The following is a 25,023-nucleotide window of genomic DNA, read 5'->3' on the forward strand; positions in this document are numbered from 1 at the left end:
TGTTTTGGGGCAGATTTAGCATTATCATTCACCACTGTTAGCCATCTTGGCACAGAAATGTTCACCTGAAGTGGTACCCAGAATGGTCCCCTAATATATCTACACCCTAAACACTATGAATTTGTTACATTACATAGCAGAAGGGATTTTGCAGATGTAATTAAGGTTATGAACCTTACCATAGGGAGATTATTCTGGATTATCTGAGGGGGCCCAACCTAATCACATGAGCCCTTTAAAAACAGAGAACTGGCCCGGCACCGTGGCTTACACCTGTAATCCCAGCACTTTGGGAGGCCAAGGCGGGAGGATTCCCTGAAGTCAGGAGATCGAGACCAGCCTGGCCAACATGGTAAAACCCCATCTCTACTAAAAATACAAAAATTGGCTGGGCGTGGTGGCGCATGCCTGTAGTCCCAGCTACTCAGGAGGCTGAGGCAGGAGAATCACTTGAACCTGGGAGGCAGAGGTTGCAGTGAGCCGAGATTGCACCATTGCACTCCAGCCTGGCAACAGAGCGAGACTGTCTGAAAAAAAAAAAAAAGAGAATTTTCTCAGGCTAGAAGCAAAAGAGATGTGAGAGAGAGAGACTCCAAGTATGAGAAGGATCAAACATGCTTTGCTGGCTCTGAGACATAGCAGCCACATTAGGACCCAGAGAGAGACCTCTGAGAACCATGGGCAGCCCCTAGCTGTCAGCTGGCAAGGAGACAGGGACCTCAGTCTTACAACCACATCAGACTGAATTCAGCCAACAATCATGTATGAGATTGGAAGCAGATTTAGCCCCAGAACTTCCAGAATGGAACACAGCTCTGCCAACACCTTGATGTCAGCTTTGTAACAACTCTTAACAGAGAACCAGCTAAGCCATGCCATACTTGACCTACAGAACTGTGAGATGATACATGAGTGTTCTTTTTTTTAAGCCACTAAATTGGTGGTAATTTGTTACAACAGCAATAGAAAATTAATATACCAACATGTAAAATAACAGCAACAACAACAACAAAAAACAACAAAAGGTTGTAGAATAAACACTAAACATTGCAGAAAACACAGTTCTGAATGCCTGTTGTCGCGCTCTGGCTGAGAATGTCTACACAGTAATGAGCACCAAATCTGAAGGCCAAAAGCACTCAGTGGGAGCTTTGTTCTCTGCACTCCACTCACAACATACAAAAAGGATTGGGGTTTTAGGGGGAAACATGAGTATGTATGTATCTGTGTATCATTTTTGGTAAGAAAAATATTTTAGAGATGAACCATTTTAACAAAGTGGCCTTGTTGTAGTGCTGTAATTAAAAGAGGGTGGGTGTATTGTTTGTAGCTTCTTGTTTGTTTACTTAAAGTCAGTATTGCATATAGTAACAAATTGGTGAGAAGAAGAAACTATACAAAGGGGAGATTGTTTTGGCAATGGTACATGCTGTCCTATTTGTATTTTACTTCTTCTGGTACAATTGTAAAGCTTAGACAAGCTTTTCAAGATGTGTTAGCACAGGTCTGGGTGTTATCTAGGTAAGCTCTGAAGGCTACTTACCTGGGCTCAACCCAACTAGAAGGTAAAGTGAATTGCTTTGTGGTACGAATTACACTGGTAATGTGGAAGTTTGCTAACATATGCTGTAATTCCAAAGGTAGTTGAGCACAGGACTTGATGTTGGAACCAGACTGTCTGGGTTTAAATCCTTGCTCTTCCACTTACTAGCTGTATAGCCTTGACCAAGTGACGGAACCACCTGTGCCTCAGTTTCCTTTTCTGTGAAAATGGATAATAAAACTACCTCTCTCATGGTTTATTGTGAGAATTTTAGAATATAAAGTGCTCAAAATGGCATTGTAGCACATCAATTGGAAGCAATAAATGTTAGCTATAACTATGATTGTTATCCTTTCCTTAAACATGAAAATATTCATGAAATTGGGGCATTCGGGCTCCTTGGACACAAGAAACAATCCCAAGGATCCCCCCAAGTGAAGATGGCCCAACCACCTGTATGAGAGAAGCAAACCAGGACATCCAGTCACCTATCAGGCCCTTCTGTCCCCACTTCACTGGTGTTTTTAACTTCAAATTAGTGAGGCTTTATAGATAATGTTGGCATTATAGCAGTTCTTGCCATAAAAATCTTCATTTTTTAACAATTGACAAATGTATTTCTCAGTCTGCTGTTTCATGGAATAGTGTTTCATGAGTTAATAATGGGCATACTGTGAAATGATTGGTCAATACTAAAAATTTGGGAAACACGAGCTTAAAGGTTTCTGTGACTCAGGACTTATCAGAACCCTCATCATTAATGTAAATTTGGATTTCCAAAGATATATACATATAGTGCATAGCTCCTCAAATATATTTGACCGTGAGACCTTTTTTTTCAAGATATGCCTCTTAAAATTTCCTGAAAGTGTTCTTCACATCCAGCTTGGGAAACAACTGCCCTAAAATAGGAGCATATTTTACCATTATTATTTAACATTTATGAATTAATATTATTATGAATTGTAGCTTGTTGTAAAGGAGATTTTTATACTTACATATCCCGAATGTATACGTTTATGTATGTGTATCCATAGTAAAAACTAAAATTAGATAAAGCAGTAAAGAGTCTATTTCTCATTTTGTAGATTAAAAATGGTCCTTGTTAGGTCAAATTAATGATTTTTTCCCAGTAGTTCTTCTCTGACACAGATACTGAGATCATCTTGTAGATGGTCACTTGGCAAACACTCGGTCATCCAATATGTATTGAACTGGGCATTCTAGATTTGTCATCCATCACTTTAGTGAGGCCTTTTATAAAATAATTTGTAGTTTCAGCCAGCACCATTTATTGAGATGGTAAGTTCTATAAGGTTAGTATCCTGTATGTGAAGAAATTCCTTTCTATTGACCTAAACTTACCTCTCTCAGACGTCAGGGATTCATCCCTTCACTTGATATTCAAGACTGGTGAATACAACCAAGTTTACTTTTGTTGATTTTATATACTTCAGCCTTATCCTCCACCCCTTTGGTCTTTGTCTTTCTCAACTAAAAAGTCCCCATTTTTTGGTTTGTCACTTGACTCATGTCAAGACCTGTGAAGGATGTGAGATTTTCCCCCTATTTGCAGGTTAACAAATTAGTCTACCACAGTTTCATGAATGCTGGCAAAAGACACAAGACTCTTGGGTTAGAGACAAAGCCCAGTTTATTACTCACAGCAATAGCAGTAGCTACAGTATCAGCATTTGCACCAGATTCCCAATTCCCATAGGAAAATAAGAAGGGGGGGCAGATGACACCTGCAAGCATGCAAGAACACACACACACACACACACACACATACCCACACACACACTCGGGTTGTGTTACAAAAACGAATCCCCAACATGAATCTTTTATAATGGTCAGTAAGTCGGCCTTACCTTTGCCCCAGCAGAAGCTATTATTATGTTTAAGAGCAAACAAACCTGCTCATGCTCTAGAGGGAGACACTATCATCTTCCAAAGCAGTTTACTTGAAAATCTAATCCAGCACAAATGCAGTTAGTGTCTCTACTTGCAAGATGTGCAGAAATACAAACGGCCCATGCAGAATTGTCTCCCAACAGGGAACAGCTGTCCCCTACGTCCACTACACCACTGTTCCTTCCTCTGAGACATTTCAAGTTTCATTATACACACATCAAGGTCTGTGGCCAAACCTGCAATATTTAGATGAAAATATGTTGGTGCATTTATTTCTTACTATAGAACTTAAACTCCACAGGGCAAGGATCTTTGCTTTGTTTACTTGGATATCCCAGAGGCAGAGAACTATATCCAGCACATAGTCGGCATTCAATAAAGATTCGTTGAATGAGTATATGAATTTCCTATATTCTTCTTATTTGGATCCATAAGTTTATTGGCTTTGCTGTGCAGAAGCAGCAGTTATATCAGTGCCTTCAAGAAACTGCCTGCAGAGATTCCTGGCGTCATCTGCCTGGAGCATTGCCCACTCACCCCCTCAACTCACCTCCTGGCTGCTCCATGTCATTCTTCCAATCTCATCTTAAATGTTATTTCCTCAAAGAAACCTTTCCTGATCCAGAGTAAAATCAGTACCTTCGGGTATTCACTCTCAGAACACCTTGACTTTTTTCCTTCATAGCACTTAGCACAGTTTGCACTTACATTTATTTTAGTGTTTTCTGGCTTAAAACCTGTTTGCCCTATCACTCATGAAACTATAAACCAGACCCTCTCTATTTTACTCACCACTGTATAACTAGTACCTAACAGAGCATGGCATAAAGTGGCTACTAAGTAAATGAATAATGAATAAATGAATGAACATAGTGCAGCCTGTAGGTCAGAGCCCATCACTCTGTGAGTAGCTCTGGAATAAAATGGGCCAAATGCATTGTTTGCTCCTTGCCTTTTTCAAAACAGTTTTCCCATGTTTCTCTTCAGTCACATAGTCTCAAGATTTTTCTTCAGTAGAGTTTAGTCATTTTTTTATTTTATATTCCCAGAAAGCACTTAATTTTAAATTCAGAGGTTTTATGTCATTTTACTAATCAAAACAGTATAAACATATTAAATCAATACTGGTCCTAGCATTATTCCTTTGGTAATTCTAATGTTTACACTTATATATTTAACTCAGTTGCATAATAAGGAAATGAAACTTACAGAAGAATCCCATGGGATTCTTCTCTCAATTAATGAATGAGCAAATATTCTTTGAAAACCTACCAGGTGCTGGCCAGGCGCGGTGGCTCACGCCTGTAATCCTAGCACTTTGGGAGACCAAGGTGGGCAGATTAACTGAGATTGGGTGTTTAAGACCAGCCTGGCCAACATGGTGAAACTCTATCTCTACTAAAAACACAAAAATTTGCCAGATGTGATGGCAGGCACCTGTAATCCCAGCTACTCGGGAGGCTGAGGGAGGAGAATCGCTTGAACCTGGGAGGCAGAGGTTGCAGTGAGCCGAGATCGCGCCATTGCACTCTGGCCTGGGCGACACAGCAAGACTCCATCTCAAAAAAAAAAAGAAAAAGAAAAAGAAAAAGAAAGAAGAAAACCTACCAGGTGCTTACAATCATTCTGGGCACTGTGGAAGATAGCAAAAACCTGAAGACCGAGCCTCAAGGAGGTTATAACTTACATGAGCAAATAAAAATGTGCATGATGTGTTAGCATGTAATAATTAGCAAACAGTATCAGACCATGCATATGTAAGTGCTGAGCCACATGGTACAGATTTTTAAAACTGTTGAGAGCTTAGAAAAGTTAGATATTACCCTGAACTAGAATAATAGGGGCTTTCTGAAGTTAGTCCTGAGCTGGATTTTGGAGATGTTTGATTGGATATTTAACAAGAACTTCATTAGGCAAGCCACAAAAATAGCAGGCATTCATTCTCAGAAAAGCAAGACCTGGCTGTACTGGAAGGTATAAGTTGGGAAATAGTGTCGTGTATGCACAATCACCGTTGGACTATATGAATCACACACAGTCTTTATGACCCCTTTTCCATTCAATTCAATACCATACAGAGATAAAGCCACACCTTTGGACAAATACAGCCAGGGTGAGAGCCGCCAAAAGATGGAGCCTTGCTAAGGAGTATCCATGAAGTAAATAAACTCTGAAGGAAAGACTTGGAAGGTCATCCAACATACTCATAAATTCCAGCTATTACTAAAGATGAAAGGGAAGTGAGAGCCATGAGGAACAATAGGAAGGAGTGCCCCTGCCCCCTCTTAACTGCTTGTTTACAGGAGGGGAGGAGCAGCAGTGCTGCCCAGATGGCAGAGCCAAAGTTAGAATGAAGCTTCCTCGCCCTAAGACCTCTTTGGGAAATCCTGTTTGTGACGGTGGCTTCACTGTGAAGTCATCAGGAGCCCCCCTCCCCGGGTTGCAGGAGCACACTTCTGGATTGAACCATGGTTTCTAATGCTGATTTGAAATCTTATTATCATGTGCACTCAGCAAGATAGAAACTGCATATCAGGTGAAGCTTAGGTCAGACTTTATTTTGCAAGCATTTACTTATCTTTCTTGTACGATGGAAATGCTGGCAACACAATAGCTTAAAAACAAGATAAGCCTCATCTTTTTTCCTGTATGGGTATGTTAGGGAATGATGGTTTTGATGGCCTTTAAAAAGCAGGAAAGGGCAAAGCCCTGTGATGCCATTTCTTTGGCATTTCATTACTTCATTAAGAGAATTATCCTAAAAGCCTGGGAGCTGTAATACGGCTTAAAAACCGATGAGAGCTGAGTGAAAACACCATAGACTCCAAACCAAATTAACCAGAAGGTTCATCCCAAAGAGACCCACTTTTATATTCGCACCTGGGGTGTGTACTTTTCCTTCTGCCACTCAAGTGCTTTTGCGTGTGGGGGTGAACAATTTGCTTTCCATGCCAAACCCGATGAAATGGGATTTGTCTTCCCTCTCAGACAGGTGGCCAAGCTGTGACAGAGAGGGCTCTGCCTGGCTGCTTGCCTCTTTGGACATGCAGCACTGTGTCAGTGCAGCGCCAGGCCCCGTATCTGACCCTGTGGCCTCACAATCTGGAGGCCCACATTGGCAGCCTGGGATGGTGACAGCTTCGGTCAGTTGGTGTGGAGTTCCACTGGCAGACAAAGAAGAGTAGGCGAGTGTGCTGATCCAGGTTCCTTCTGTATGATAGAAGAAACCTCTAAGGTCCTGGTAATGTGTGAACCAGTGGAATACCTGCTCCAATAATTAAAGTATGAGCTTTCCTTCCTCTTTTTCAGGGTGGACCAGGCCTTGGGAAAGGAATTTTGGCCTTCCCAGACTGTACACATTACTTAATGTGTCCTTCTACACTTATTACATGCATCAGGAGCAGATTTCACAAGCCTTCTTCCTATGAGACTAGGTTAGTCACTAGGGTTAATTATTCAGTAGTTAAAGGAAATATTGTGATGGAGGGAAAAATAGATTTCCGGAAGCCAGGGAGTAGAGGGCCTCAGAACGTCAAATTGCTCCATGAAGAGAGTACACAGCCATTTTTATTTCAGTCTTTGAACATGAGATAGTAATCATGATTTGAATTCTCTAAACCTCAAAAATATTCCCTTCTTAGCTGTAAATAGCCACTTGTCCCAACCCCATATATCCATGGGGAGCTTCTGTTCTCCCAGAGAAAATGCGGTTAATTAGAGCAAAGAAAGGGACCCTAGGTCTCCCCCTCCTGCCTTAAGAGGAATCTCCAGTATCTCTACTCATGAGATAATAAAATGTATCATTTTCAGAAATTTGAAGAAGGTAGGTCAGGACTCACTAGTGCTGTTTCAAAAGCCTTTTGGTTGTGAGTGCCACATCTGACCACTGCACAGATAGCACTGAGAAAGAAAATTGGACCCAGTTCTCTGCTTTTGCCTTCCATTCCCCCCGTAAGGGTCCACGTGAACAGCAAGCTTGGCCTGGTTTCCTTAGGTCCCTCTGGGCCCATTTCTTTTCTTTCATCATCTTTCCTAAAGCTGATATGGCAATTCCATGGGGAAGAAACAAATAGTACACTTGGATGAACTTTGCGAAACACAAAGACCTTTCCTCTTATCCCTGATTCTAAAGGGATTTTTCTGTATTTAATAAATAAATAAATGAGAACAGTTTTAGACTGAATAGTAAGTGTCCCATTTATATCACATTTGTGATGTTTTGAACAGGGTGAAGGAAACCATTCATGATAAAGCACATGGATTAAAAATCGTGGTTGACTTGTTTAACAGAACCCAAGTCATAAAGCACCCTTGAAGAGTACTCAAAAATTCTAGCTACAACCAAAGATGAAAAGAAAGTGAATAGACCTCAGCAGCCCTGCCTCCTCTGTTTCATCCTTTAGGTTGAATGTCACCTCCTTAAAGAGGCTTTTTCTATTATTCTCCACCAGCATATCTTATTTTCTTCATAACACTTACCACTTATTTAATGATTTTCTTTCTCCCTAAACTGTAAGCCTCCCAAGGGCAGGGACCACGTCAGTCTTATTTCTGTGTTCCCTACACTCAGCATAGTGATAAGTACATCACAGACTCCAAATGTGCTGAATGAGTGAATGAGCTGCTGAAGCATGCTATAATGGCAGACCTGTTCCAAGTTCTTCATGGACTTACAGCCTCCTCGGGATCACCTCTCTCTTTTCTTAGAACCAACTGAAGAATACTACTTGGTCTCAACATCAGGCTTACCAGTGTTATTCCCATCCGTTCATTTGTATTTTTAAAAACCTGGGATTTGGCCGGGCGTGGTGGCTCAAGCATGTAATCCCAACACTTTGGGAGGCCAAGGCAAGCAGATCACTTGAGTCCAGGAGTTCGAGACCATCCTGGGCAACATGGCCAAACCCTGTCTCTACAAAAAATTAATCAGGTGTGGTGGTGCATGCCTATAGTCCCAGCTACCTTAGAGGCTGAAGTGGGAGGATCACCTGAGCCCAGGAGGTCAAGGCTGCATTGAGCTGTGATCACACAACTGCATTCCAGCTTTGGTGACAGAGGTAGACCCTGTCTCAAAAAAAAAAAAAAAAAAAAAAAAAAAAAAAAAGCTTTTTTCAGCCTGAGTCTCAAGTCCACTAGCAGTTCTGTAGTCATAGCCAAATGATGCGATGTAGTGAAGTGGTCATGAGAGCCGGCTTTGGAGCATCTAGTTGTCTCTATCACTTCTTAGCTCAATGATGATGAGTTATTATTAACCATCCCTCAACCTCAATTTCCTCAACTGTAAAATGAGGATATTAATATATATCCCCCACATAGCATTGATCTGAGATTAAACAGTATGTATAAAGCACTTCACTTTTGTCTTTTGCCTTGTACATGTTCAGTGAAACTTAGCCACTGAACTTCCTGTTCATAATGTTAAATTACCTCGGTGTATCATTTTTCTAGAACAGGATAAAGGATGGCTTCTTGTCAGAGGTAACAGAAGACATTAGAAGAATTCAGAGTCAAAAAAGGCCAAGGACCTGGAGTACTGGGATTCTAGACAGAGCCTCAAGCCTGGGGTACATAGCATGAACTGAGGTCACAGCGGGCTGGGTGGCATGGCCAAATGACTCAATAGTGAAGTGATGACTAATCATTGTAGTGCTCCTTATATCTCTCCCCCTATATCCCACCACAGTCACCACAAAGGCCAGAGCTGGTCCTAGAGTCTGGCAAAAGGCTGAGCATGCAAGTGAGTTTAAGGGAACCCATCTAATAAGATTAAAGAAACTAGGCAGGGCTCTGGGGTCAAGGCGTGGGATCAGCTGACTCCTCCACAAGGAGGAGGTGGGGGCTTCTACTTGGTCTTCCCTTGTTTTCCATAGTTCCTCACAGAATCCAGGGGGCAGTCCCCAAGGCTCTCAGAGTCTTACTCTGAGCCACAGGAAGAAGTACCTTACGCCAGCTCATAGGGGAACTCCAAACAGTCAGCAGGAAGAAACTCAATCACTCAGATGAAAATGATGGTGTCTCACCATTCTTCTATGCAGTTTTCTAAGGGGCGAGACAGAGACATTTGGCTGTGAGACATTAATTAATCGAACAGAATGTACTTTAACTGCTACCTTTCTTATCTAAGGCTGTGTGTCTGGCTCACTGGTTTTAATTAAGTAAAGAGCAATGACTTATGCATTTAATGATCTTACTAGACATAATTTCCTTTCATATTGGTTTGTAAGACAGGTGCTATCCTCTCCCATCTCAGGTGGAACTCAAAAGGCCCATTTGTTTTAATATTCCTGAACCATGTAGGATCAGAAATCTGGACTCTTTTTTAAAAATCTTATAAAAATCTGTATGATGTATGCATCTTATGTAACATTATTTTTTAAATAGTATGTATTATGTTCTTTCATTTAACAAAAGTATACATGGTTGTTGTAGAGCTTTTAAAATACGAGTAAAGAGTGTAAGTCTATAGTATCTTGTTATACCAGAAAGTAAGAAAATGCTCAAAAAATATGGGAACATATCAAAAAGGCACAGAATTTACCTTGAAGGAGCCACTGGACAAATATAATACAATTTGGGCATCAAAATACATAATTATAGTAAAGGATTATAATCTCCTGAATAAAATTAAAATCCATAAGTCCATGCTGATATAAATAAAGTGGGAGAAAAGAGAGCTTTGTCTTACAGTAGACTGACAATCAATAATAACAGAGTGAATGATGGAGTTAGAAAATCATCAGTGGATGATGCTAAAACTACTGAGTGGAAATTTCATCAGGAGATTTACATAGTGTCAAAATGGCTCTTTACAAGATACTTACTATAAAAATAAAAATAAGAAAAGAAAGAGGAAAGAAAAATAAACCATACACCAGTGACAAAGAGATGACCATTACTAATGGTTTAATAGTTATCTTTCTACTGTTTTTCCTATGCATTATAACATTTTAATTTTCTTGTAAAATTAGATCATGCTTTTTTGTAATCTGCTTTTCTTATATAAAAATATATCTGGATCTTATTTATTTGTATTTAAATATTCCCTGGCACATAGTAGGCATGTAGTAAATATTGGTTGAGTGAATGAAATTTGTAAGACTTTAAGGAAAGCTGTGATGCATGCACATTCGTATAAGTAGTTTTCTTCATTCTCATGATTATTCCTTTAGGACTAACTCCCGGAAGTGGAATAGTGATACAAAGCATATTCAAAACCCTGAGCCCTTTGATACATGGAGCCAAATTGCCCTCCAGAAAGGTTTTTCTACTTTATTTTCCCTCCAGGGGTGTATTAAATGAATGTCATTCAATACATTTTTAAGGAGGAAGATTGGGATTAAATGTGTGTGAAATACCCAGAGTAAGACCCAGAAGTCATCAGTCAGAAAGTAATAGTCATCCAGATTCTTTTGTCTGTATCCGTAGGTTAGATTCTGTCAGGACCAAAAGCTGGGATTAGTAAGAGTTTTCAAAGCCTTCAGTCATAGAAAATGGAGTTTTCATTGATACGGGAAGCTCCAAGTTGGGATAGACTCTTATTTTCATTAAGCCAGTCATATACCATATAATGTGCTATACCATCCTTCTTTTATAGCTGTTGAAAAATCCTATCAGCTGCACTGGACTTGAAGTCTACTATGTCAAAGTAAATGATAAAGAGAAAAACCTGGTTCCTGTTTGTGATAGGCTAGCATTGAACTTCACTGTTACCAACACAGAACCTCCATGAGGGCCCACTTCCATTTGCACTTTGATGCTGGCTACTTAGCACACTTAACACCAGCTGTTTCCAGTGCCGTTTCCAAAGGTGGGCAGAGCAAGGTGCAGGATACATATACGTTCCATGGGCAGCTGAGCAGCGTGCTCTCTTGTGCTAGCCAGTGCCTGTGGCAACCCTTCCCTCCTGACTTCAACCTCCCTGCGCTAGTTGCAGCCAGGTGATGATATATTATCTCCTGATCTATACATTAAACATATTACTAAGGAGAACCCAGAAGAAGATATTTAGAGAGATAGATACCCTTGGATTCAAAAGATAAGCAGTCAGAAAAATTATACCATAATTTGAATTTGCTTATATTTTCCTTTTTGGCTTTCACTGGCTAGCATGTTCTCAAGTGATGACAGTTGGGCTGATTGAGAGCCGTTAGTCAAATCCAGTAACAGTATTAATCTGTGGTTGGAAATGACTGTTAAAGTAAGTGCCAGGCTATTCAGTTGTGGTTTTTCTTCCAGCTTCCAATGGTGCCAGGCTTCCAGCAGGAGGAATAGAGGCTGTGGTAAAGGAAACCGTTGGTAAACGAAAGAAACCAGAAACTGTCACTACCCATAACAACGAAACAACAAAAAAATTTACAGAAAAGGAAGGGGAGACAAAGGAAATTGTTTAAAGTGGTTGAAGCCTGTACAGACTGATGTGATCATTAGGCGTGAGGGTGCCGCAGCATGGTGGTGCCTAAGACACTGACTCCAATTTTCCAGTGAGAACAGGAAGGCTTTAAGCACCAAAGCCATGCTGGTAATACTGCTGAGCAAGAAAGCTTTTCTTGAAGGAAGAGAATAGCGTTTAATTGAGACTATTTTTGTCAGTCTCCTAACATGCTCCTCAGACCACTAATATGCAAAAGAACCTAAGGATCTGGTCACCAAGTTACGTCAAAAGAGTTTACCCCGTAGTCCTTTTTACTGCCTTTTGCAGAACAAATGTTTAATAATGTCACTATTGTTCATTGGTTATCAAGAAATAACTCATTGTAACTGAGAAGTGCTTAGCAAAGAATCTATCTCATGTGTACGTTTTTTATTTCAAGAACTTTAAGGAGGCAGGTTTTCTACGTGTGTTCACCAAAGCTCCAAGATTGTTTTTTAGTATTTTGAGAAAATATTTTCAGTAAATCTGTATTCATTGAATGAAAGATTAAGTGGATCCATAAAGAAGCAGATGATATAAGTCCCAGGGTAACATCAGGAGAATCTGAATACGGTGTAGCTGAAGCATTTCATCACCCCTCAACAAGAAAATTGCTATTTTGCCAACTATTCTACCACATTGCAGTGTTTCTAAGATCTACATTTTTTTCACATTTATTTCTAAAAATCAAAATGTGAATTGCAGTCAATTGATGACATCTTAGATCTGATGAGATATGGTGGTTCTCCTAGAAAAGCAAAAGTTAGTAATTTTCAGCATATCATTGGCATCCAACGTTTAACTCTGGGGGGGTCAAAAGACATCTTCAAGCACTAGTGAAGAAGACATATTTAATTTGTGGACATTTTTATTATAATGTGGTAGGTAAGTGATGTTCCTTCAAGGCATTCAAGGAACCCACTCTGGAATAGACTAAAGAGACTCTGAGTCAGTTAGTGTTGCCCACGAGGGTCACAGCCGGTCAATGGCAGACCTGGACTGAGGTTCATGCCCAGTCTGGAGGGTCAACACAGGGTGTGTTGTCCTGCTGCCTGTCAGAGCAGGCACAAAGCAAGACTCAGTGAGGCAGACCCCAATTTGCTCTGAAGCATCCTTCTATCTGGGCATTGGCAGAACTCCCAAATGAGTGGGTAAAGGTACCAAAAAAGTTCAGCCTCAAATGAGTGGGTCAGTAAGACATGAGACAGTAAAACGTTGTTCAGTTGTGGGACATGGGATTGGCTTGGCAGAGTCACTCTGCTCCATGCTCAGCCTGCAGCCTCCTCCCTGGTATCAAGGCCTTCCTACTTCCAGGTTCATCTTTTGAAATACATCATTTATTTTCAAAATATACTGATGTTAATAAAAATAATGCCAAAGATATACTAAAAGTTTATTTTCTATATCTTTTGGCAAATTTATAAATTTCCATATAAAGAAAATGAAAATGTCTTTTAAATTTTTTAGCATGCAAAACCACAGTAATCCAAAGTATACATTTGTTATGAGCTAAAATTATACCATCTGAAGGTGCATTTTATGAGCAATGCATACAATGTCTACTAACAAATTATACCAACATGTAATTTGTAATATGTTAAATACTTTTACTCATAATGCTTTGTAAGCTTTAAAGGGCCCTACTTAATTAGATGAGATAAATGAACACAGTACAAACTTCATTTTTTTTAATGCCTTTCAGCAAGTGATCAAATTTTGAAATTTATCTCAGCGTTCTCTTTTTTTCTGCTTCCCCAAAACATGGTAATCACCTTGTATGTATACCATTGGCCTTGTCGTTGGCTGTTATTGCATAGTAGATGTTAGAGTTTTTAAGTTTGATATTTGATCTTGACTTAACCTAAGTCTCAGTTTCTTCCTTTGAAATGAGGATAATGATATTTACCTAGCAGAGTGTTATTAGTAGTAAATGAGACAACATATGTAAAACAACGCAAAGCAGCCCCTTTCCTGTAATAAGTGTTCAGTAAATTGAATTTATTATTATTATTGGCTGTTGATGTTGCAGAAAAGTTATTTACTCAACACTTTTTAGGTCACACTGGTTTTTATCTACTTAATTTCTTAAAAATAAGGATCTTAAGGTGAAATTCTCTTACATATTTCCTTAAAATTCATTCAGGATTTTTATCTAGCCAAAAGTGGTTCAGAAGTTATTTTATAGTTTGAAAGAATCTAAATTTCATTTTCAAGGAAAATGTGTCCCTCAGTTATAATGCCAAGACTACGAGTGATGATCAAGAAGTCTAACTGGTCAGTAATTAAACTTTATATTGGAAGTAGACATTTATTTGCTTAATATTCCAAAATCTGACTAAATTGTTTTCTAAATTCAAAAGGAGTTTTTGAGTAAAACAGTCAGTTGCTATTTAACCCGTAGGTCTGTAAAACCTGACAGCCCTCTGTGGCCACATAGTCTTAAGTACAGTATAGAAGAAATACCTCCCGAGGCTTTTGTTTTATGTCTACATATTCATCTCTTTCTAAAACCGTAAGTGTAGCAACATATGGCTGCATTTTTAACAACTTTTATTGTACTTTCATATTAAAAAGTAATATACTAGCAAAATTTTTGAAGTTTTCATTTAGGAAAATACAAACAATCGGGCTGGGTGCAGTGGCTCACACACCTAAATCCCAGCACTTTGGGAGGCCGAGGTGGGCAGATCACCTGAGGTCAGGAGTTCAAGACCAGCCTGGCTAACATGGTAATACCCCATCTCTACTAAAAATACAAAAATTAGCATGGTAGCGCATGCCTGTAATCCCAGCTACTTGGGAGGCTGAGGCAGGAGAATCGCTTGAACCCAGGAGGCAGAAGTTGCAGTGAGCCAAGATTGCGCCACTGCAGTCCAGCGTGAGCACTCCGTCTCAGGGGGAAAAAAAACATATTTCATAAATATTTTATCTTTTTTAACATATATTTTTACCAAAATGTAATTATTTCTTCCTGTACATGCTGTTTTTTGTCAAATGCTGTTTCATTTCTTATGAGTGACATAAAACTTTTGCCAGTGATATTTTTCTCTTATAGTTATAAAATCAAAAATATGAGAGAGTTGTACCTCTCTAGAGAATGTATAATGCAAATGGATCTTACATATAATCATATCCCCTCAGCCTTCTCATGCTTGTGAGTTCATTTGCTTCATAAATAAACTAAATAGTTTGTACTGAAACCAGAAGTTGACCTTAATATTTGTGTTGGCTGGGCACAGTGGCGCACGCCTGTAATCCCAGCACTTTGCGAGGCTAAGGCAGCGGATCGCTTGAGCTCAGGGGTTCGAAACCAGCCTGAGCAACATGGCAAAACCCTGTCTCTACAAAACAAAAAATACAAAAATTAGCCTGGTGTGGTGGCACGCCCCTGTGGTCCCAGCTACTCAGGAGGCTGAGGTGAGTGAATGATTGACCCAGAAAATGAAGGCTTCAGCAAGCTGAGATCACTTCACTGCACCCCAGCCTGGGCAACAGAATGAGATCTTGTCTCAAAAAATAATAATAATAACAAATTTAAAAATATTTGTTATAACTTTTTTTAAATGTGCTATGGATAGATTGCATTTAAATACTTGATAAAATAGTATTGTTTAGAAATCATGATTAGCAAAACTGATTACAGCTCCTGCTCTTATCACGTCCCTGACTATGTCTAAGTTACAGAATCTTCTCAGCCATAGTCCTCACCTAAATAAGGAAACGCATTTATCCCCTTATTTGTCATTTTCCTAACTTCATCATCTTTAAAGTTTTCTTAGTGATCTTTTTCAATAGCACAGCAGGGTATCATGGGTAAATTAGATCTAGAGATTTGGGCCAAAGATAGGACCAAAATAACAGCATTGAATTTTCCTTGTATATTTAGTCATAATGAAACAAGGAAAAGAAACCACAGGACAGAGAAAAAGGAGAAGGTAATACAGTATTAAGCAAAAATAAATAACTTTGGAATGAGTAAGAGTTCATTCTATTTGTTATTGATTGGTAGCCTTACTTTTACTGAGCAGGTTAATTTTATTTCTCAGCAGTTCTAACTGCTTCATTCACATGGTTTATTATTTTGTGTTATTTTCTTCCATGATATGGAGTACGACAGAAGCTGTGATATCTGTTTTTTTACAGATGAGCAGAGATTAAGTGGCCTGCCTGCACTCTGGGATTTATTTGTTAATCAGTTACAGAGCCAGCACTAAGCTGGATCTTCTGTCTCCTGGTCTGTACTCCTTTCCATAACATGTGGTAAAGTGCTTCTCCCTTGTTCTAAAGAAATCTCTACGGGGAACCTAACACTGCCCTGATCTAGAAACAACATTGTTACCTGACAGGCTGGTTTGCCAGGATGACCATTCTTCAGTGTTTTAGGGAGCTAGGATTAATCTTTTTTTCCCAAGAGGAAGTAGCAATAAACTGTGCACCAAAAATAACGCTTTAGCTGCTAAATTCTGCTTAGTAGGTGGTTTCCCAAGGATGATCCAATGCAATGAGTCATCCCTCTGAGCACTTACTGCACATTATTTCTTTTTACTAATCCTCGGTGCTTTTGGTTGCATGTTTTCTAACCTTTAGAGCCCTCCTTGGAGGTTGAGAGTCTTCTCACTATGAATATAAAACAGACTCTACTACATCCCCCCACATGTCCCTCTTGTCCTTTACTTCCTACACTTTTCAAATCTAAGATAATCCATCACTTAGGAGAACAGTCAGGATCATGTCCAAAGATAAAAGATCAGCAGTAAGTTTCTCCAGAGTTAGCAGCAGCTCCATCTCATTCCCAGTATAAAAATCAAAAATGTAGATGGATGTAAGTCAATGTGTGGAACCTGTATCAAGAAAATTATAAAACTTGATTGAGATACATAAAAATGACTTTCCTAGATATAGAGAATATTTGATTATTAGAAAGATATTAAATATTCCATTTTCCTGAACAAGAAGATTGAATAGTTGTAAGGATATAAAAGGTTTCCAAATTAATTCATAGGTTTATGCAACTCCAGTCAGAATTCCAGTGGGATTTCCTGAAATGCATTTGGAAGAGTTAAACTGGTGAAAATAGCCAAGAATTTTTTGTTACAAAAAAAAAAAAAGTTATGAAGAGAAACTCCTGCTACCAAACACTAAAATACATTATGCAACTACAATAATAAAAATAATGTGGTACCAGCAGAAGTGACAGACATTAATGGAACAGAATAGAGAATGAGACTTGAAACCCTAATTTAGGAAGCGATGCAATTTATCATAAATCACAAATCTGGGAGGACAGAACAGCATATGCAACAAATGAGAATAGGGTAATTGGTCAATTTCATGGGGGAAAAATGGTAACCTGATTAGATTCTCACTATTCCTCACCACAGAGCAAATGACAGATGGCTTAAAGAATTACATATTAAAAGTGAAACCACAAAAGAATAAAGAAACTATAAGAAGTATTTGTGACCCTAGAATGGAGATATATTTTCAAAGCATTAAGAAGTCACAAACAAAAATACTAATATATTTGATTATATAAAAATTGAAAACTTTTGTTCATCAGAAAATAAAAACACTGCCAAGTTAAAAAGCATGTGATAATCTTGGAGAAAATGAATGAATATGACAAAGGTGTAATATCCTTAATGAATAAAAGAGCTCTTAAAATTAATTGGGAAGCCACTAGCATACCCCACTGTAGCTACACTGCATTCCTATCACACTGTGTACATATCACAGTGCTAAATCATTTGATACTCATAATACAGTTCAGATGACACAAGACAGTATTAGAAATTCAGATCTTATTTTCCATTCACATATTCTTTGTCCAAAGGCAGTTTAAGGAAACTAACACATTACATTATGCTATAAATACTTCAGAACAGTTTGTCCACATTGACACTTCCATTTCCTAAAATGAAACCCTCGCTGGCCCACAGAGGGAAAAAAAAAAGGCTAGCTTTGTTAACCAGCTTTATTTCAACAAGCACATCCACATGGTAAGAACTTCCTCTGATGAGTCATCCACAGTTGTCAAACACCAACTTTCCTTTGTTTGGCCCATGCAGAAATCAGGTCTGTGGAAGCACAGTTCAAGAGTCTGAATCATTTAATTGTGTTTTATTCATATCTGAATTTGCATCTGTCACAAACCCAATGTGTCCACCGTGAAAAATTGCATCCTTCAAATATTACTGAACAAAAAACCCTATTCAAATAGGTCTGTTCCGTCTAGATTGTCTGTGAAATTTCTGAGGAATGTTGTGGGCTCTGTTTCCTGTACCAAATTGTTGAGTTATCACACGTCATTGGATTCTACCCAAAGTGTGCTGGATAGGCATATTATATTCAGACAGGATACCAGTTGTCTTTACCATTCATAAAGGAAAAAGAAAAGATTACTCCTGCTCCCTGCCATAAGATATAAACTAAGAAGTAGGTGAAAATACGTGTACCCATAGTTTTTTTAATGTGTCCCTGATTTCTTTTCTTCACCAAGGTTTGAGTTTTATTCAGTCATAGCTTTGTTATGCACTTTCTTGTCACCCTGTACTTGTTCAAAACTAAGGACTATAGTCAAGACTCAGATCCTGCCCTGGGACTGGTGCCATCTTATCTTGTTTGGAAAAAAAAAAAAAGATCTTTAGAGATACCGTCATATCCATTTGTATATAAAAAGAGAAAAGAATGGAAGTGATGCTGTGTAATTTATTTTCATTTATTTACTCTATTTTCCAAATTTTCTACAATGCATATATATTTTATAATCAAGATAATCTGTTACTTTTTAAATTTTTTATTTTTAATTTTTGTGGATACATAGTAGATATATATGGGGTACTTGAGATGTTTTGATATAGGCATGCAATAATTTGTTATTTTTAACAGTACCCATGATGAATCATTCAAAATATAAATTCAGTAAATAAGCTTTTTGAAAAAGTTAAACTTGCTGTTGGGCCAGTAAAATTTTATTCTGATAAAATAAATGCTAGCTTTTGTTAATTAATCACCACACTAAACTCACAATACTAGACACTGGTAGACAACATCACTGCCATTCAAGGGCCAGAGCCCTTATTTATATGTTGAGCACATTATAATTTTTTATGGAAAAAATGAGAAAATCAGTCTTTCAGTATTTGGACTATTTTTAACCAGTGATTGAATCCAATTTGAGAATATTTTTAGATCATTTGTAATGCTCTATGACTGATACTTTTGGTTCCATTTTGAGCAAAGCTTCTTTTTTTTTTTTTAAAGAAGCCACTTCAGCCAACAGACACTTCCATTTCAGAAAATGTCTAGTGATTATTTTCCCCCAAAGGCAACATGAAAACCTTCAGCCTCAGAAAGATGTCATTTTGCTGACATCCGGCTGATGTCAATATTAGAGTTTTTGCAAGAGAAAGGTGTGTGAGCATAGAGGTGATGATAATTACATACTCAAAGACACACCCACAGCAGAGCCCATAAGACTCCCTTTGGCAAAAAAATGTTGTATTGAAGACAAAACCAGTGGATTCAGAGGTTAAAAGTAAGAAGTGGTGTTGAGAGCCACATTTTAGTTACCGTAATGTATGTAGTATTTGCTGTTGAAATGTCTCTATTAGACAGACTTACTTTTGTATTCTCTAATTTTTATTCCTTGTATCAATATCGCTTTGAAGTCAGCCTATCATGAGAGAAAACTTGACTCACTTAGCTAGTTCATTTTCAGAGGTGTGTGTTACTGATTAATATAGCACTCTCTCTTGCTCCACCTACATAGCACTTCAGAATCATTCTCAACCCAGCTTACAGCCTATCGCTACCAACCAGACTGGATGAAATCTCCTTGTCATCCTATATGTGTAGGTAGCTCCACCCCAGTGACCCCCTAGTTGTGGTTGCCTCCTTAGATCCAGCACTTCCTGCAGACTATTAATTTAACCATGTGGACCTAACCATAGGCAATGCTCTTTCCCTGCAAAAGAGGCAAGATGCGTATAGTTTTACAAAGTCATTTACTGAAAGAGAGAAATAACATCTTGAATTGTGGTATGAGGGGGGGACTCCCCTCTGGTCTAGTCCCTTATTACACAGTAGCAGTGAGTTATTAGGAAAAAAGAGAATAAAACCTGTCTGTCTGGACCACTTTCGTTCTGATTGTTTTTGAGGTATGCTCATTTGATTTTTTTAAACAGCCTGCCCCACTGAAATAACAAAGAACTTAATTTTTTTTTTAAATTCTGTCTTCTATAGCCTCTTGCTCTGAGTCTCCTGGATAGGGTAACCAACCATCCCAGTTTGCCTGGGACAGAGAAGTTTCCCAGGACACAGCATTTTCAGTACTGAAACTGGGACAATCGCGGGCAAACTGGGCTCGTTGGTTACCCTATTCCTGGGCCCTCTCCTACCCAAATGACCAGGTATTGAAGAACAACAGTGCTAAGGTTCCTACTCATGAACGAATTCCCTGGTAAAACTTTTCCTTCTCTCCCAGGAAGGCACAGTATAAAGCAAGACTGGGAGTTGTGAGACAGAATAAGTTTATTATGTGGTATGGTGAGGTTCTAATTTGGTCGAGTGATATCTCTAGTTCAGAGTTCTGCTGCAGAGTGAAGGCAATTGATAAGCCCTGAGCCCAGTTAATAATCAGAGCCTCACTAATTAATCAGTGGCACTCATTTTGCCAGGTGTCCCTGATCGTCTCTAATCATCTATTCGTCTCCACACCACACCATCACCCTTGCTCCAAATGACCTTCCAGCATGTTGTCATTAAAGTTTTTCAATGCTAAGCCCAATTTGAACTATAGTGAGTATTAAAGCTAGAATTTCCCCAAGGGAGCAGAAGGGTTATCCAAGCTCTGTGGTTATTTGAAGAGACAGAAGACAGTATTCCCCGGAGTGTTGAGCCTGCAATATCTGACTATTAAAGAAGCCCATGGTGACAGGGGTGATTCCATGGGGGTACCATATCCTTGACTTACCTCCAGTTTTTTAATAATACTAATATGAAGTCTTTACCCTTGTGAATTACAGCTTCCTAAGTTTGACTCAGATTTATTTTCCTGGTTCTAAAACTTTCTTTCTGTTGCAAAGTTATTCAGTACTTTCTAGTCGCCTAACTTCATGGTTAGAGTGAGAATTAAAATGCAATAATGCATTAGGAACCCAGCCCTTAGAAAGTGCTAAATACATCATCGTTTCTTTCCCAGCCTTAAGAATCCCCCTGAACAGTGTGATTGGAGAGCAAGAGATAAGGGGGGCTTTGGAAGGGAAATAAATAAATAAATGAATGAATAAATAAATAAATAAATAAATCATGTAATTTGGCAAGAAAAACATATCAAAAAGTATATAAAATGAAGAGTTGGATCCTAGTCACAGAAAGACAAATCACATTTGTTGCTGCTATAGTGGACAAGAATGTGCCAGCCCAGCTTTTTAATTTTAAAATTTTGGAAGATATATTATATTCATTAATATGAAGAAGGACGTGTTACTGACTGAATGTTTGTGTCCCTCCTGAAATTCTTACATTGAAGCCCTAACCCCCAATGTGATGCTATTTGGAGATGGGGCTTTTGGGAGATTATTAGGGTTAAATGAGGTCATGAGGATGGGGCTCCCATGATTGGATTAGTGCCATTATAAGAAGAGACACCAAAGAGCATACCCTCTCTCTAGCCACGTGAGTACATAGCAAGAAGGCAGGTACAAGCCAGGAAAAGGGATCTTACCAGAACCCTAAATTGTTAAGTTACCATGCTGGCACCCTGATCTCAGGCTTTCCACCTTCCAGAACCACAAGAAAATTAATTTCTGTTGTTTAAGCCACCCAGTTTGCAGTACTCTGTTATTGCAGCCTGAGCAGACTAAGGCAGGGAGAGATGACACTGGGAGAATAGAAATGAAATTACTTGAATATTTAAGAGAAATAACTATTTCTTGGAAATGGGAGATACCCATTCAATTTTTGTCATAGTGATTAGAAATGACTTTTTCATCTCAATGACCACTTAGTCTTATTTTAGTCATATGTAAAATTGACTCAGTAAATATATTAATTTATGAGTTTTGTAATGTTTCAGAAGTCTGAAGTAATTTGGTGAGTTCTAGTTTAATTTTAATCCTCAATTTTGAGTTGAAAAATGGTAGGGTTTGTCTCTCTGCTCTCCCTCTCTTTCTCTCCGTCTCTCTCTCTAGAGGAAGTTACTCATAGTCCAGTAAATATGAGCCCTCTGTGGATAAATAAATTATTCACATCTGGTAACAAGGAAAAATTAATTCAGCTATTTATTTTTAAGGAAATTACCAGACTCATAGTCCCTCCTATGGACAGTGATGCCAGCACACTCTCTAACTTGTGTTAGAGACACAAGTCTTTCCGCTTAAGTGGCACCTCCCTTCCCTGGCAGAGGTTTTTTCCTATCAGTCTCGGTCTCTGTGACGGAACTTCGTCTCAGATTCTTCTTTCTGCCAGGTCTTTCCTTCTCATTACTTGGGCTTTAAATTGTTTTTTTCCGTGCTCTTTCCCACCAGCCCTTCTCCCTTTCTGGACTGGTTTTACTTCAAGTGCGTCTTTCCCCTCCCCACTCTCCTTAATACTATACTGTTTTGCCTTTGCTACACTTTTTCTCAACACTTCTCTTTCTTTGTCTTCCAAGGAGACCATCCCTAGCCTGCATACCTGGCTGAAGCAAGCACTGGAGGGCAAAGTTCCTATCCTGCTTGCCTCTTGCTGCTTCTGTGAAGGTTTTTGCAAGGTTTTGGATATAGGAGAATAATTGTCAGCCAGCCCCAGTTTTTAAATACACATTATTTGCAGGCAGATGTTGTCTGGTGCCACAGGCAGATTAAAGCATAAACAGATACAACAATATAAATCGGATTTGGAGTTGGCTCTTGGTGTGTATACATCTAATCATATATGCATATCTCTGCAGATACACCTGCTTACACTTGAATTACCCAGAGATGAACCAAGGAAGTGAATTTTGAGACAGGAGGAGCTGAAGTTGATGGAAAGAAGGGACAGAAAGCCTTCTTGCAGGGGGGAGCAATAACCACTCAGCATGTATTAATTGAGTTCCAATTATAGCCAAACTGGGCAGTAAATTAAGTACTCTGAATACAGAATCAAGTCAAGGTTGGCCCTGTCCTCAGAGAACTTCCAGTTTGTGTGTAGAAATCAACAGATAAATGAATATAATAGAGTGCCTTAGTATTAAAGTAGGGAATGAAGAGGTGAGGTGAACAGATCGTATACGTGCAGTATATGGCAAGAGGCAATGTTGTTGGGTTTTTTTCCTTCTGATTTAAAACTAACACTCATAAAACGCAGTATAGAAAAGTAGAAAAATGCAGAAAACAAATCATTCATCATCTCGCCATCCAAAGTGAAGCATAAGATAATAGTTTCATACCAGTGCCTTTTTTTTGCATGCATAGACATTTTTGGTTTATTATTTAACCCTAATCTGATAAATCAGGTGTTTGGAAAGATTCAGATCATAACAATAGATTATCAAAACTTGTGGAGCACATGTCTCCAGACAAGTACTTGATTGAATATATGGTAAAATGTTCGTCACTATACTTTAATACCATGTGCTTAAAGCCTTTCATATGTGTAGACCTAACAGTTTTCCTAGCAGGTTTTTTTTTATTTATTTTTGTGTGTATGTGGATGGGTTCCAAATTCTTAGCAATTTTTTTACCCTCCTCCTGAATCTGTAATGTCTGCTTGGAAATATAATTTCTTAACCACCTTTTTTAACAGCTCTATCAAAATATAATTGATATAACCACACAATTCATCAATATAAATAGTACAATTCAGTGTTCTTTTCAGTTTAGTGTATTCACAGAGTTGTACCGCTATCACCACAATCGATTTTAGAACATTTTTATCTCCCCAAAAAGAAACGCCATACCCATTAGCAGTCTGTCTTAGTCAGCTTGGGCTGCTAACAAAATACCATGAACTGGATTGGCTTATAAACAACAAAAAGTTCTTCCTCACAGTTCTGGAGGCTGGGAAGTCCAAGGTCAGAGCCAGTATCTGGAGAGGGTTCATTTCCTCATTCATTGACGATCGTCATCTTGCTGTGTCTTCATATGGTGAAAGGGACAAGGGAGCCTTCCAGGGTCTCCCTTATAAGGGCACTAATCCCTTTTATGACATAATTACCTCCCAAAGGCCCCAGTTCCTAATGCCATCACCTTAGGGATTAGGATTTCAACACAGGAAATTTTCAGGGGCACAGACCTTCAGTCTGTATACAGTCAGTTCCCTCAAATCCCCTAGTCCCAGGCAACCACCAGTCTACTTTCTGATCCTATAAATTTACATTGTCTATATAAATGGAATCATATTATGTGTGGTCGTTTGTGACTGGCTTCTTTTACTGAGCATAATGGTTTCAAGGGTCCTCCATGTTGTTTCAGTATATCATTCTTTTTATGACTCAATGATATTCCATTGTAAGTCCGTACCACATTCTGTTTATCCATTTATCAGTTGATGGATGTTAGGATTGTTTCCACTTTTTGGCTATTATGAATAATGCTGCTATGAACATTATTCATGTACAAGTTTTTATGTGGACCTGTATGTTAATGCTTTGGGGTATATACATAGGTATGCCTAACTACCTTTTTTGCATATTATTCATTCTCAAATTTCAGTGAAATGTTTTATATAATTTTATTATACAAGGAAAATATTTAAAACTAAATCAGTTACCTTCTAATCTCCTCTCCCTACCACCTCCATCTATCTCATTCTGCCAGACTTTGCTAATAATATAATACAAACTTAAAATCATGCTTCTCCTTTCAAGTCATGTTCAGATTTCCATCAAGTTCTGATCATCTTCTTCTAAATGTCTTTGCATCTCTAGCCATTTCCTTGTCCCGTCTAGTTGAGGCCCTTGTCATCTTACTTGTACACTGACTTCCCAGTTGACCTCCTTGGCTTGGTTTCCATCCCTTCTTATTGACTCAGTAAACCGCTGCCAAATTAGTCTTTCTAAAACACTTTTTCTATATTGCTGTTCATTGAAGTCAGACAGATCAGCTTAGCCACTTACTCATCTGTGTTTCCTTAGATGTTACTTTACTTCCCATCTGTAAAAGTAAGTTAATCAAACCACTTCCTAACATTC

At 38.6% G+C, this 25,023-nt stretch overlaps 1 protein-coding gene and 1 long non-coding RNA gene across 8 annotated transcripts in view; one reads left to right on the forward strand and one right to left on the reverse strand.

Annotated features, from left to right (window-relative positions):
• CDK6 (cyclin dependent kinase 6) overlaps positions 1 to 25,023 on the forward strand; it is a 236,180-nt gene that overhangs the window by 189,667 nt on the left and 21,490 nt on the right. The window lies entirely within an intron of this gene.
• On the reverse strand, positions 125 to 24,011 carry LOC129060410 (uncharacterized). 2 transcript variants are annotated; one of them, XR_008527106.1, is made up of 5 exons: positions 23,880 to 24,011; positions 9,398 to 9,496; positions 8,420 to 8,521; positions 3,460 to 3,693; positions 125 to 527 (listed from the first exon to the last, which is right to left on the reverse strand). It is a non-coding gene; the product is annotated as an uncharacterized LOC129060410 (long non-coding RNA). The 2 variants fall into 2 exon arrangements; XR_008527107.1 differs by lacking the exons at positions 125 to 527; positions 8,420 to 8,521 and having other exon boundaries at positions 3,182 to 3,693.

The sequence above is a fragment of the Pongo abelii genome, chromosome 6 (genome assembly GCF_028885655.2).
Source record: "Pongo abelii isolate AG06213 chromosome 6, NHGRI_mPonAbe1-v2.0_pri, whole genome shotgun sequence".
Classification (NCBI taxonomy): domain Eukaryota; kingdom Metazoa; phylum Chordata; class Mammalia; order Primates; family Hominidae; genus Pongo; species Pongo abelii.